The sequence below is a fragment of the Myxocyprinus asiaticus genome, chromosome 18 (assembly GCF_019703515.2).
Source record: "Myxocyprinus asiaticus isolate MX2 ecotype Aquarium Trade chromosome 18, UBuf_Myxa_2, whole genome shotgun sequence".
Taxonomy (NCBI): Eukaryota; Metazoa; Chordata; class Actinopteri; order Cypriniformes; family Catostomidae; genus Myxocyprinus; species Myxocyprinus asiaticus.
In genome coordinates, this window is record NC_059361.1 from 25,534,628 (window position 1) to 25,548,322 (window position 13,695).

Below are 13,695 nucleotides of genomic sequence, written 5' to 3' on the forward strand. Positions count from 1 at the left end.
CAAGTATGTTCACTCTGCGGCCATCTAGTCAAGCAAGTACAGCTCAGGTCATATATCAATGGGGGCAAACTGTTTGTCAAGATTATGTTTTAATAAAAAATTTCAAATCAGCAATAAAATCTGACAACAACAGTATAAGGTTTGCATCTTTATCTCAAATCCCACTTGAAAAAACTATCTTTCAAGCTGGTCCAGCTAATGTGCATGCACAATCTATAGTATAAAAACGGGATGATGGTTCTTTTAACTGTCATGCAGCTGCCATACTTAACATTGTGATTTCTACTAATTTTTCTGTGAGTGGTCACAGTGCCTTTGACAAAAGGCAACTTCAATGCGATTAGAAACATTTAGCACAAAGCTTATCCCATATCTGAACCTGATGCTAAGCAAACCGTGAATCAGAATTATTTATGCTAATTTCTGATGTAATGTCTGTAACGTCTCAAAAACATGAATAACCAACACTCCTGGAAACATAATTAAAAAAAATTACTTTCTATAGCTTGCTATTATTTAAAATTCCACAACTTAGTCCCGCTGTTCACATGTATGTTGACCTCAGTTTTTAGGAAAACTATTTGGTCTAGAATTCTTTTTTTTTTTTTTTTTTTTGCATGTTTATTAGGTGCTACTAGTTACAAATCAAAAAGGGAAATGGAAAATGCACACAGCAGTCATGCTCGCATCTCAGGAAGTTAATATTTTTGGTATATCTCCCTTTTGCTTTAATGAAAATATGCCCATGAGCTGGCATGGACTCCACAAGTTTATACAAATCCTGAAGATTTGAGAATGTTCCAAAGAGCATCCCGTGTGCTTCAATGGAAGCAAGAAAATCTGACTTTTTGTACAAACAGTCAATATCACAAATTTGCATATTTGATTTGTGAAATAGTGCAGAATCTTAAAATATTTCTTATTTATATTACATCATAATGTTTCTTTGTTTTAAATGTTTCAAAACCCTAAAAAAAAATGTATTTCCAGGTTTAAATTAGATTTTGATTTTGAATTAGATTTTAAATTGTCAATGTTGATTTTGACCTCACTGTAAGTACACTAATATGTTCTTCTTAAGTCTAAGAATGGGCATAGCCACCATTTACGCTGCAATAAACCCCTCTGATTAATGGAGGCAGTCAATTCTTGTGTTGCCCTAATAAGGGACCGAAACAACTGCTGATCTCTTCTGCATTCCAACATGCACAATGCATACAGCAGGTAAAAACGCCTTTTCTAATCTCACACCTGTTTTGTGAAAGCTAAGTGGGCCTGAAGTGTTGTCTGCGTTCTTGGTGTATAAAGTGCTTGTGTGGATCGGACCTCTCCAGAGCCTCTGCTATTGTTCCAAAGAGGTGAGTATGCAGCTCGGCAGTGCATTAAGCTCAGGTCTGGAAAAATCCCCCTATCCAAGCTGTTGGATGGACTCGCAACCCATCATAAATCCTTTTACAACAAACTCCAAAAACCTCTTTGGTGCCTAAATATTTATGGTTGCTTGTGGTTCCCCCTGAGGGCTGTTTTGTGTCAGAGGCTCAACCCAGCTCTAATGCACCTGGAACCGCTTTAGGCCTCTTATCTGAAGCTCGTGGTGAAGACTTCGATCCGAAGAGGTTAGGGTGGTCCGGCGTTTAACACTTGCATCTTTCTTATGGAGAGAGAAGGAACACACACGTAGGGAAGGGCAATAAATTAAAGGGCCAGAGTGTGGGCTTTTCCATGCAGCTGTTCCTTCTCCAGCACAGCAGTTCTGGCCCTTTCCACCATTCAGCTGGGCTCTAGTGACCTGGCAAACACAACCCACACTGAGCGAACTCTATGGACCAAACAAACAAACAGGCTGTTCCTTGTAAAGGCCCCACAGTCACTGCCAAGGAAAGCAAAATAGCCTGGGGGTCAGTGTTTTAAGGACTGCACTGGAGGAAACATCACAGCTCTGAAAGGGCTCAGTGAAAACCAGATGATTTCACGCTTGGACTGAATTCTCACCAGCCCTGCCGTGATGCGAGCCATGCAAGACTGCCACCCAGGATACAGAGATCAAATCCAGCATTGGAACCATGTGTCGTGGCATTACCTGATAGGGTGAACACCATTTAGTAGTATCAGGGCTCAACAAAGTATTTATTTGTAATGAGAACTTAACATCTAAGCTTCACTGCCAGAAAATATAATATATAATTTTTTAGTGGTTGGGCCAGTGCAAATTACTATCCAAGAAAAAAAATATTTTTTGTTAAGCCCTGAGCATATTAACAAAATGTTCGACATCACTAAACAACAGAGACACCTGGATGTACACACATTTACAAATCCTATAGAGCGAAGGAAAACAGTTGCAAAAAGAGATGGGTAATGGCATTTTTTACCTCACAGTGCTGTATTAATATTTTTCACATTAATATTTTTTTGGGGGGAAAAAATAGACCACCACTAAGAGAAAGTCAGTGAGAATACAAAATAATATACTAGACTAGAGCATTAGGTCAGTAAACACAATTATTTCTATTCAATCACAATGAAAACTCATAACGAGCTAAGAATAGAAGTCTATAACTTTCTATGTTGGCTTGACAAAGATATTCCAAGAATGACTGGAAAGGAAACCAATGCACTGACATTAAGAACACCTAAAACAACAAGTCGGAACACTTGCTGGCCTGCAAGTGGATGAAGTTTATGGAACACATTCTTTAGATGTTATGGGGCAAAGCAATGCTTGTTCCTCCAAAAGGGCAAGTGTTTATTAATTTGAATAGCACTACACATTCAGCAGGCCCGATGAATCCTCTTGCCTCCACTCAGTGCAGTGATTACTGCCGTTTACCCTCTTTAATATGTGTAATTCTCATTTTCTCTGACTGGTGAGTAAGAGGCCTCAAGGGAGAAACACGCTCTGTGGCAGACTGCCAAAGCCCTCCTTTAGAAAAGGGCTCCCATTCCCCTCCACCCCAGTGTGTAGTCAGAACAAGCATGACAGTAAGTGACTGCCTGGATATGTTATTATGATAATTGCACTTTTTTTCCTGGGCATCTCTGATAACTTGATTACACAATGGCTATTGTTATGGCTTTCACACATCCCTCAAAGTGACATTTACAAAATGGTTGAGGCCCTGACAAACTAAATGGCTTTAGTTCGCAACAGGAAAAGAGACCAAAGGTCACAATGGGCATCACACAGTGAATACTTATGCAGTTTACACAGCATGACAGCCAGTCCGAGCTGCCAAAACATGCCTTTGACAGACACTAAGTATAGACATACACTGTGCATCTGTATTTGATAGATGCACAGACTGCTTCTTACTGTCTCTTAAAAGAGAATAGTTGAATAAACAGCTAATAATTTATTTTTACCATCTGTCTCTCTCTTCCAGCCTTGATCAGAAGCGTGTGGTTTAACAGGCTCTGAATATGCAATGAATAATAATGGTCAAACTGTCCGACCACTCAGTGGGAGAATATTCCCGTAACCGCTCTGTGGTAAGAACCAGCGAACTGGATTTGCACGCTGGCTAACTGGGAGAAATCACTTTCAAATGAATTGTGAAATCATCAGCTCAAATGGTTCAGCTAAACAGACAAATCTGGTTCAACAGAGAGAGCCACTCTAATAAGGCACCACAACAGTAGCTTGAGTCATTCTGAACTTCGTCCAAAACCACATACACTGGCACTTTACAGCAATACACTTAAAAAGGAATCAAATCACAGTGTGGCTTTTTAAACAAATACAACAGGGATAAAAAAGAATTCCAAGAAGTGCAGTATTTAAAGGGATAGTTCACCCAAAATTAAAATATTCTGTCATCATTTACTTACCCTCACAGGGTGTCATAGGTGACATAGGCGGTTGCCTAGGGCGCAAAATGACAGAGGGCGCCGCACAAGGTTTTTTTTTTTTGTCAGAAGTGTGCCCTCTCATTACAACTTTGTGCCCATCTACTCCTGTGTTGAGTGAAATGTGCCACTAACCTTCTTTCAATACTGATAAATGTTTACCATAACATCATCAACGAAAAAAGCCTTTCAATGACAATAAACATGCTGCGCCTTCTAACCTGACAGTCACAAGTTGACAAGATGTTGGAATAAACACTGCCTGCTATCGTGACGCGATACATCATGGCGTGTCACTGCAAGCTTATAATTTCCTTATAAAAGCCTATAAAAATAATTAAATTATCAGGCACACAAGGCAGGAAAAAGAACATTATAGAGTTAAGAATCACAAGGACATGTCAGGCATTGATGTTTATTTACTATTAAAGAAGCCTATTCAGAACCGCTTAACTGGCCGGCACTGACGTTTTTATGTTTGATTGTGTAACAGGTAAAGGATGGGCAAGAATGAGGTGGGAACCGGCTGAACAGTAAACAAAGTTTAATTAGAAACTCAAAATAAAACAAACATAAACAGACACACATGCAACGTGGTCACGTGCATCTCTCTCTCTCTCGAACCGGCATCTCCAGCCACCCCTTATCTCACTCTCCCGCTGATCAGCTGATTCAGCGCCAGCTTTGCTCCATCACGGCCCGGCCACACCCTCCTCCTCGTCACACTCCTCTCCTGCTGTTTCAGGCCGGGGTGCCACCGGTCAGACAAACTCCACCCCCACCATCTCTGCGAGTTCTCCGGCCCCTTACGGACGGAACCGCTCCTCCCATTCTCTGCAGACGGCTGTGGTTCCTCCGGCTCTTGGCGGCCAGCAGCGACCCCTCCATCCCCAGATGGCAGAGGCATGGATTCCATGACAGCGCATCCCTCCTCCCTCCCAGGTTTCGGCACCACTGTAACAAGTAAAGGATGGGCAAGGAGGAGGCGGAACCGGCTGAACAGTAAACATAAAGTTTAATAAGAAACTCAACATAAGACAAACATAAACAGACACACATGCAACGCGGCCGTGTGCATCACTCTCTCTCAAACCGGCGTCTCCAGCCACCCCTTATCTCGCTCTCCCGCTGATCCGCTGATTCAGCGTCGGCCTTGCTCCATCAAGGCCCGGCCTCGCCCTTCTTTTCGTCACAGTTTTTTTAATTTTTTTTATTTACTGGACTATATCACCTTCAAATCCTACTCCAATTTTGACTAACTATATATTATTTGAAAGCTTTAAGTAAAAGTCTTTCTAAGTCAGTACACTGGTGGCCATCTTTGGAACGCTCTTGGGAAGCTATTTCCAGCCATGAAAGTGCAGCTCCTATCTACTTAAATCTCAAAAACAGTTGCTTAAGATTATGATCAAAGAACATATTTCAAATCAGCAGTAAAATCTGAAAACACCGGAATCACAAATTGTGTTTCTTTACCTCAGAAAAAAATAAATAAATCCCGGCTTGTATAGCTAATGCGCATGCACGTTATCAAGTTGATTGACAGGCAATGTCTGTATCTAAAAGGTTATTTCCTCATTTACCTGTAAGGCAGAACTTCCTCTGGACATCTGTTGACCGTTTGCGTTCCAATTTCCCCCATTCATTTAAAAAAAGTGGCCAGTCTCTGCTTAATTGTCTTTGCTTAAGTTTCTAGTTTCAATATATGACCACTGCTTTGACAACCGTGTTAGATACAGTGTAAGAAAATGATGTCCGGTGACTGCCTGTTGCGCCCTGGTTTTGGACGAACTGTTGGCTGATTAGCAGAAATCTCTTTCATTACGCACTTCATCTCCACATGGATCCACAAAAGTTTTATGAAACTCGACATATATTATATCATTATATCAGCCATCCATCAAAAATCCATCAAAAGTGATTTTACCTTGTGTATAATGTAGTAAGTAATAATAAAAAAAGACCTCTGTGCATTGTGGTGTATATGCTACTTCCTAAAGAAACTCTTCCTAAAGAAAGTTTAGTTTACAGATCAAGTGTCCTTTTAGAATCACAAAGTGGCGTTCTTTTTGTACTGCGCCTAAATAAAGTCTCAAAGTGAAGTCATTGTTTGTTCAAGCTCAAATATAAAACAAAACTAGTTAGACTTATGGCACTGACTTTCTGGCATTTTTAGGGTAGTAAGGCACAGGTTTTATATTAAGGATGCACCGATACAAAACTTTTTGGTCGATACGATACAGATTTTAACAAAAAACTATTGGCTGATACCGATGCCGATACAGATATTTTGCCACTTACCTTATTTTGTCATCAGATCACTGTTTTGCTCAGGAATTATGTTTTTAAAATGTACAGAGGTACAAAAGCTTTTTCTCTGTTCTTACAATAAATAATTTCCATTTCCAACACATGAAAGGCAAAATTTTTAAAGAGAGCCACAATGAAAGACAAAATTATAAAAAAATATATTGAAAAATAACTAAATATCATAGCATGATGATCGATGTAAAGAATAAAAAAATAAAAAAACATTTAAAAAAAGGGTTTTTTTTACTTCTAAAACATTTTTACACTTCTGCTCTTGCAGTTCAAAACAACAAAACTCACATTTTACATGTCAACCACATAATGAAAAAAAAAAGCCCTTTTAATAAGTTCTATTGTGGTGTAATGGTTAATGAAAAATGAAACATGCCATCCAGACCGCTAGAGGGCGCCACTTGATTACACAATACTGACTGAAGTGAAGCACTTATTGCAGTCTATTTTTCAACGCAGCCTTTCAAGTTTTAGTAATCACGCAAGACCATATTGCGATTTCAATCTCAATCAGTCGTGAAGCCTTAATGGTTACCATACCAATGTCTCAGAAGTAAAAGTTTGCTGGTTTCAAAACATTTTGGATGGTTTTACCTCATCATGTGTAACTGCCGCTTTCACAAATGTCACGTCTGTAACAACAATTTTTCCTCAATGTAAGAACGAGAATGATTATAAATGAAATGTTCTTAGGAGTGCCAATTATGATTTAAAAAGGAGCCAAACAACTATGTGATAATAAATGGCTTCATATGATCACTATCCTTACATAAAAGACAGTTTTTTTGCATGATCAGTCATATTTTCAAAATCAATTTCTGCCAGGGTATGCAAACTTTTGAGCACAACTGTATATTCAAAATATTGATTGATTGTTTCAAGGAACACTTGAACAAAAATGAGCTGCATGATCGAGTTGCCAGAAAGAAGCCTTTACTGCGCCAATGCCACAAAAAATCCCGGTTATAATATGCCCGAAAACACCTTGACACGCCTCACAGCTTCTGGCACATTGTAATTTGGAGTGACGAGACCAAAATAGAGCTTTATGGTCACAACCATAAGCGCTATGCCTATAGTGAAAAGAATACCATCCCCACTGTGAAGCATAGTGGCTCTAAAGGCACGGGGAATCTTGTGAAAATTGATGGCAAGATGAATGCAGCATGTTATCAGAAAATACTGGCAGACAAATTGCAGCTGCGCATGGGACGCTCGTGGACTTTCTAGCACGACAATGACCCTAAGCACAAGGCCAAGTTGACCCTCCAGTGGTTACAGCAGAAAAAGGTGAAGGTTCTGCAGTGGCCATCACAGTCTCCTGACCTTAATATCATCGAGCCACTCTGGGGAGATCTCAAACGTGTGGTTCATGCAAGACGACCAAAGACTTTGCATGACCTGGAGGCATTTTGCAAAGACAAATGGGCAGCTATACCACCTGCAAGAATTTGGGGCCTCATAGACAACTATTACAAAAGACTGCACACGGTCATTGATGCTAAAGGGGGCAATACACAGTATTAAGAACTAAGGGTATGCAGACTTTTGAACAGGGGTCATTTAATTTTTTTCTTTGTTGCCATGTTTTGTTTTATGATTGTGCCATTCTGTTGAATATGAATCCCATAAGAAATAAAAGAAATGTGTTTTGCCTGCTCACTCATGTTTTCTTTAAAAATAGAACATATATTACCAATTCACCAAGGGTATGCAAACTTTTGAGCACAACTGTATATATATATTTTAAGTAAAATAATTTCAGCACCAATCTAAAATCTCACCTAGGGCACCAACAGAGTCTGCACCCTCATGTGTAGACTATGAGTCAGACTATGAGTCACCTGTGTCTATGAGTCACCTCAGTCACCATTCACTTTCATTGCATCTTTTTTTTATTTATTTTTTATTTATTTATTTTTTATTTTATTTAAGTGAATAACATTCTGCCTTACATCTCTTTTTGTGTTCCACTTAAGAAAAAAAATCACAGGAGTTTGGAACGACACGAGGATCTGTAAAAGATGACAGAATTTTAATTTTGATGTAAACTATTCCTTTAAGAGTCGATAGTCCCTCCTCTTTTCACTCTCAGAGTTTGTGCTTTTTATGCATGGTTTACATTTCAGTCAGTACACTGCACAGCAAGGCCAGTGTCAAAGCACAGCAGTCCGATGACAGAACTGCCAAGAATGTTGACCTTACCGCCATTGGTAATGTTTCACTGGAGTTCTCTTTAATAATGGGGTGAAATAATTTCCACAAAAGCGGTTCGAGGTGATGACAGTTTAGATTAATGCTTTCTGTAACGCCGCCAGAATAACAACTGCTCCCGCATGCATCATGAAAAAGCTGTGAGTTTGGCAGGAGGCGAGAGCTGCCAGGTCCACAAACTCATGCATATTTGGGTCTGTGAACATCTGCCAGCACAAATAATTTACTGCGCACCCCCTCATCCCTCCTTCTCCTCCCTCTTCTCACTAACGGGTGCTAGATCCCCCTTGACAAGCCTGTTCCAAGCCTGTCATATGCACTCACAGATAAACAACACTAAGGATGCATATGCAAATACATAAACATATGGATGCACACATGTGTGCATATGGATATAGATTTGTACAGTTATAGTTATATTGTATACACAAAAACGCCAAAACTATTTTGTGTGTAAACAAGAGATGAGTTCATGGATGTAATTGAGAGCCTGCAAGATCACATACAGTGGTTTCAAAACCAGGATAGGCCTATTTTTAGAAAGTTTTAGGATTTTGAAAATGTTAAAAAATAGAAAAGTTATGGCATACAATGCATAAGAAATTTTACAAATTATTTGAAAAATGCACTATTTCCAGGTCACTAATCAAATAAACACATTTTGTGTATGACCTTTTGTTGTGTGAAAGGTCAGATTTCCTTGCTTCCACTGAAACATACAACATGCTATTTAGAACATTTTCAGATTATGCTGGACAACATGGACCATTAGGTTTTGCACAAACTTGTGGAGTCCATGCCAGCTCGAGTACATGCTGTCATTAAAGGAAATGGTAATTCACCATTGGAAATTCACCCTATTTTTATTTTAATCTGAACCCCACTATACATAAGAGAACAGGTATTAACATGTGTTGTCACAACAGGTTTGCTTTCGTAATGATGGAGGATTACTGGGAACACCCAAGCCTTCTACACAGTCTTCCATATAGGCTTACAGCTTCCTGCTTTCATGTTAAGAGATGTTAGCATGCAGCAGGGTCATATACATATAGCAGAACTAATGGCTTTGTGTTCTCAAAAGAAGCCCCACAGCAGGCCAGAGGATCTGCAGAAGCCCATAGAGGCCTATCTGTCCAACGAGCTGAGTAGAGACAGATAAAACAAACTTTTACAGAATTCCATTTCACAGGCAGCCTCGGTGTTCCAGACCAAAGGTATTAGATGAATTAACATCTTGGAGGGACTTATTATTATTCAAAACATTCTTGGTTAACAGACGCTGTATAAATCATTAATGCCCTCTACCCAGATAACTGCCGCTTCATTCAGATCACACATAAGCACTGTGGAACTGGCTTATGTTTGAACAGACAAAGCAGCAACATACCAGCACATGCCCACTTTAAAGTAATAGTTAACCCAAAATGAAAATCCTGTTGTTATCATTTATTCACCCTAATGTCGTTCCAAATCTATGTAACTTTAAGTGTTGAGAACAGAGATCGCTTTGGAATAGGGTAAATCTGGACTCATCAGACCACATGACCTTATTCCATTGCTCCACAGTCCAATCTTTATGCTCCCTAGGATTGTTTTCTTTGCTTGATGCAGGCCAATAATTGGCCCCTTCTGAAACACAGTAACATCTTTTCCACGACCACGGGATACGTCTTCCGACATAGTTGTTTAAGAAATTAGAAGCTACACACTGCATCAGTTAGGGTTAACAGAATTGTTGACAGCTGAAACATATTAATCACTGCAATAATGATCCAATCATAGGCTCTTAAGTATATTAAGTATCTTAAGGCAACTTTTTTTTTTGGCCAGGCAGTGTATGTGCCGATTACACTTTGTTATTGTAATTTATGAAGACACTGACACTACTGTAAAGATGGATGTGTAAAAGAGTGTTAATGTGCAGAATACCGACAAAAGAATGATGATAGGCAAACCTGAAAGAATAAAATATCTTTAAAAGTTTTAAAAGTCTGTGTAAACACCTTTTGCAAGAGACTGTTCTATTAAAATCTGAAATGATCGTATCACTTTGTAACAGGCTGCTGAGTAAAGTAAATCCAATAAGAACTGCGTTTCTTATTTCCAAATATTTCTTCCTCAAAAATACAAAAAGAATCTTCAATGAAACCGATAAGGAACTGGAATCATTTAGAGGAATCTGAATTGAATTCCTTATGATTCCTATTCCTAAACTTTTGTGTTCCCAAATGACAAAAAAAGTGCCGTAAAATATAATTGATGACTTGTGAGCTCTATTCTAAGTCTTTGAAGCAATACAACTTTGTGTGAGGAACAAATAAAAATTTAGGCCTGTGACATTATGGAGCTACAGCCCTAGTCCTCTTTCACTTTCATTACATGGAAAGTGGCCATGATATTCTTCAGAAATTCACCTTTTGTTTTACACCAAAGAAAGAAAGTTAGGGATTCGGAAATAACATAATTTTCATTTTTGGTGAACTATCTCTTAATAAAGCGGCCTTCCAGTGCTTGTGTTAACTTTAACTCGGCTGGGCTTCGCTGTGGCAGAAGAGGCCGACGCCGGTCCGCTCTCGCTCAAGGGCACCTCTATTGCTCCTGCACAGCTAAGCTAGCAGCCGTTATTAGGAACATCTGGACACTCCAATCCGGCGCTTAATGGTGCAGGGATTTTACAACAATAAATTGAGCAGATGTTGCAGGCCAAGAGTAAATATTTGTAAAGGCATCAGTGATTTTCCAACATGCCTCTCTGGTGATCCGCAAGGGAGGGCACATTCCGGATTACTGCTCTCCTGCTAACAAACCTCCTGTCCAGGGCTAAACTGTTCAATAAATCCTGCTGTTACTTCAGCTTTCCAGAAACAGCTTTTAAAGACATCCACGATAAGTAAAATTCAGATTAACCACAACTGAGGTCAAATAATATATATACTGGACTAAAACCATGATTAATTGAATCCCCTTTAGTATACTTTGAGCCAGGCCTACAGATGTTTGCCCTTCCCCTCAAACCACATACTTATTAATTTGTTCTTACGCTTAGTAGCGGTTCTAGCTTGTATGGCATTCTGGGTAAAACCTGCTTCAGCACGTCCCCAAAGGGGGTTGGGGGTGGTGATTGTAAATGAGATGGCTGGTGAAGTTCAGGGCGTACACTTGTCACCAACAAGATGCCGCCCTGGGCGGCTGCCCATGTCGCCAATGCCTAAATCTGCCACTGTTTATGCTTAAGAAATATTCAGTAGATCCCAGCTGTAACCTCAGTGGAAATGCGTGGGAAAAGAACTTCAGCTTTGCTAACGCACACTGTTATCCACATTACACTTAGCCAAAGTACTAACCCTGCCTCCCCTGAGCGCCCACAAGCTGTGGGTCAATTCTAGGCCACCTTTATCCAAACCCACAGGGAATGGAGCCTGTCAGTGTGCAAACCGACAGTGCTGAGGTCTGTGGTTTACAGCGGGGTCACAGTACTGACTCTTTCTCAGTCTCCACTCTCCACTGCACATCAGTCATCTACACACACGGCAAACTTAACTGCACATAAACGGCAGTGATACCAGAACCTAACCATACAATGGTGAATGTTTTCTGTTTTTAGATCTTGTAACTTCTTTTTTGCCTATTTTTAATTTAATACTAAGGTATTAAAATACTTATCTATACTTATGAGTTTTTAATGTTTTCAGTCTGAACAATTTACTTTTGTAAAGTAAATGAATTTATTCCTTAATTATTTAAATGTTTTTCATGCACCATGTAGCTAATAATTAATGTTACACAGCCATACTTACTATGATGCAGATCTCTTTTTTTTTTTTTTTTTTTTTTTTGTGCATAGCATAGCAACAATGCAACAACACAGCAGCAACTAAAGTTCTTGAGCTTTTGAGCGCGCCATCTGCTGGAGGAATAGAAAACTACATCCAGGGGACAAGCAGTCTCATGTACTGTACATGTCTTAATGCAATACAAGCCTGCTCTCTCCTGGAAAAAAGTCGTATGGCAGATAGCAGAATAATTTTCAGTCTAGGCCAGGTTGTCTCTACACACAACTAGAGGAATTAAAGAAGAAACAATGTAAAAATATTTAGTCAAATTTGAACACCAGGAAAAGCTCTAAAGAATTAAACGGTGCATTAAAGCTGTTCAGCTTATTGGACCAATAAAAGGAAAAGTTAATGTTAAGAGGTCATATCGTTAACAAGATCAGACTACAAAACCTAACTGAGGAAGTGTCAACACTAATGTGATTAGGAGTGACTTAAATCCTTAATTGATGTCTTTCTCTCAAATACAATTACTATTATGCTACTGTATACTATATAAGCAGACAAACCTGACACGCGTGCACACATACACTCACTCACACACTCACTCACACACACACACACACACACACACACACACACACACACACACACACGCACACACACACGTTGGTGCAGCTATCCTTATAAGGACTCGTAGACATAATGATTTTTATACTATACAAACTATAGATTCTATCCTCTAACCCTAACCCTACCCCTAAATCTAACCTTCAAAAAGAAAATCTGCATCTTTACATTTTCAAAAAAAAAAACATTGTTTAGTATGTTTTTTAAGCGATTTGAATTATGGGGACACTAGAAATGTCCTCATAAACCACATTTATAGCATAATACCCTTGTAATTACCAGTTTGTAACCTACATTTTTTTCCTCATTAACCACCCAAACCCGCACACACACACACACACTATACTGTATAACTCTATAATATGGTATAACCTAATGATGTGGGGTAACCCTTTTATGTGGGGTGACCCAATTATGTGGAGTAATTTTATGATTTGTGGGAACCCATGATAAAAGATTTCCTTGAACTGTTCTCTTGGCTTTTTTGGTAACACTTTACAAGAAGGTTCCATCTGTTAACATTAGTGCATTTGTTAATCAAGTGGTGGCTCAGTGGTTAAGGCTCTGGGTTACTGATCAGAAGGTCAGGGGTTCAAGCCCCAGCACCACCAAGATGCCACTGTTGGGCCCTTGAGCAAGGCCCTCGACCCTATCTGCTCCAGGGGCACTGTATCATGGCTGACCCTGCACTCTGACCCCAGCTTAGCTGGGATATGTGGGGAAAAAAATAATTTCACTGTATATGTGCAAATGTATAATGTGTGATAAATAAGTATAATTAATTGTAATTATGTTAGTTTGTAAAAATAACAATTCCAATTAATTAAAAAAAAGTATTAGTATACCGAACTTAACTGAAATAACTAAATAAATTATTATACTGACATTAACCAAGCTTATTAATGCT